This window comes from Furipterus horrens, unplaced genomic scaffold (assembly GCF_987537825.1).
Source record: "Furipterus horrens unplaced genomic scaffold, mFurHor1.1.pri manual_scaffold_8, whole genome shotgun sequence".
Taxonomy (NCBI): domain Eukaryota; kingdom Metazoa; phylum Chordata; class Mammalia; order Chiroptera; family Furipteridae; genus Furipterus; species Furipterus horrens.
Window position 1 is genome coordinate 91,614,503 of NW_028327178.1, and position 2,372 is coordinate 91,616,874.

Sequence of the window (2,372 nt, forward strand, 5' to 3'; positions counted from 1 at the left end):
CCTTCTGCTTATTCATAGAGGGTCATTTGTGGGTAGGAGAGCTAGTCTGGTGGCACCTTGGTAAATTCCAAGATGTTTCCCCCTCCATATTGGTAGCTGTCTTGAAAAAGGAATGCGGTACCCTTTTGTCTGGTATCCTGTGTCCTCTTGCCAATTCTGGACAACAAGAAAAGTCACACTTAACCTGTGACATCTGTCCTTCTGTCCATTTTCTATAACCTGAGAGGCCCAGACAAGATGAAGCCCTAAGAGTGTGAAATAAACTACTGAAATCCATATTCACTGATGTCTCCTCTGTGTCACCTATGTGCCGGGTGCTTGTCACCACAGACCCACTGGATTCTCTAGCTCTGAGCTCCAAAAGGGTCTTGTATCATAGGACTGGGCCTAGAATCTGGCACACAGTAGATGCTGAATAAATACCTCTTGAGAGGGTGGCTGTAGGGGGTTTAGTGGTTGTCCTAAGGTTTACAATATGCATCTCTAATTTGTCAGAGTTTACCTTTAAAATAATATTGTATGTCTTTACATGTGTAAGGATCTTACGACAATATACTTAATTTTTCCCTGCCATCCTTTGTGTTACCCTTGTCATGCTCTTTATTTTTACAAATACTTTCAAACATGATATACATCTACAGATTTGCTTTAGATAGTCAAATATTTTTAAATAATTAAAATATGAAAAATTTTATATTTGCCTTCATTTATGCCATTTCTAGCACTTCTCATTTCTTTGTGTAGATACAGTTTTCTTTCTGGTATCATATTCCTTCTGCCTGAAGAATTTCCTTTAACACATGTTATCGTGCGGGTTTGCTGGTATTTAATTCTCTGATTTTGTTTGACTGAAGAAGTCTTATATTTCTTCCTCATTTTTGGAAGATATTTTCCCTGGGCATAGAATTTTGGGTTGACTTTTTCTTCTAGCACTTGAAAGACGTCACTCTGTCCCAAACTTTAACAATGAAAGTTTCGGCAATTTATTAATGTATTTTTGAGAGAGAGAGAAATGGATTTGTTGTTCCACTTTTTTTTTTTTTTTTTAACAGATCAGTTATTTAATTGGGTTTTTCGAAAGCTCAGAACTTCATCTTGTGAGGATAAAGCCCATTCGTGAGAGCGAACAAACAGCGGAGGTAGCCCTGCAACTGAGGAACAGCCTTGATTTTTGGCAGAATTTGGGAGTCCACGGCTTTCTGATCAATCTTGCGCTGCTCTGTAATCTCATATTTCTCCTTCTCGGTGTCGAAGATCTCCCCCTCCTGGTGTCTGGGCTTGCGCAGCTTCTTCTTCTTGAAGTAGGCGTCAGTGAGGTGCTTTGGGATTTTCACACCGCTGATATCGATTTTGGTGGATGTGGCGATGACAAACTTCTGGTGTGTTCTACGCAGAGGAACTAGATTAAGGGCCAGAGGTCCAGTCACAAGTATCAAGCCACTGCTCAGCTGCTTCGGGAAAACCAGCCTCTTGCCCCGGTGGCGCCCGGTGAGGACGATGAGAATGGTCCCGGGGGTGATGCTGGCCCGCAGTTTCCTCACGTGCTGACTGAAGGGTTTCTTGTTGTGGCTCAGCAGCTTCCGAGGCACGTCTTCAGTGGGGTAGTACCGAGGCATTTTGCGAAGTTTAACCACTCGGGTACCACCGTTCTTGTCGCCACCAACTGGTTTTGTGACAGTAGCAAGAACCTTCTCCTTCTTTTTCTTTTCAATCCTGGATTTGGCTGCTGAATACTTCCTCTTGTACATGGCCTTTCGTGAATACATCACTGACCGGGAATACCTGCCAATCCCTCGAACCAGGACAGGGTTTCGGCTGCAGTGGGGCTTCCCCTTCTTAGGCGTCTTGGCCTTGGGGTCACCCTTCTTGACCTTGCCGCCAGCATCGGCCTTCTTGGCTTCGGGCTTCTTCTCCTTAGGATCCGGCTTCTCAGGTTTTTCACCCGCCATCTTGCAAGATGGGAGTGTTGTTCCACTTATTTATCCATTCATTTGTTGCTTCTTGTACGTGCCCTGACTGGGGATCGAATCCTCAACCTTGGCATATCGTGATGATGCTCTAACCAAGTGAGCTACCCTGCCAGGGCAGGGTTCAGAACTTTGAAGATGTCTCCTGCTCTGCATAGTTTCTGATGAGAAGTCTGCTGTAATTCTTATCTTTATTCCTCTGACTATAATGCACTCTTTTTTTTTCTATGGCTGTCTTCAAGATTTCAATTTTTCCTTTTTCTTTTGGTTTTCAGTAGTTTGAATGTGATGTGTCTAAGACGGTGTGGTTTCTGTTTTTTTCTTTGTTTATTTTCTGTTTTTGTCTTGCTTAGTGTTCTCTGGACTTCTTGAATCTGTGGTTTGGTGTCCATCATTAATTTCAGA

General features: G+C 43.2%; 1 pseudogene; it reads right to left on the reverse strand.

Annotated features, from left to right (window-relative positions):
• Positions 1–1,039: 1,039 nt before the first annotated feature.
• On the reverse strand, positions 1,040–1,954 carry LOC150003449 (large ribosomal subunit protein eL6 pseudogene; annotated as a pseudogene).
• Positions 1,955–2,372: the final 418 nt, after the last annotated feature.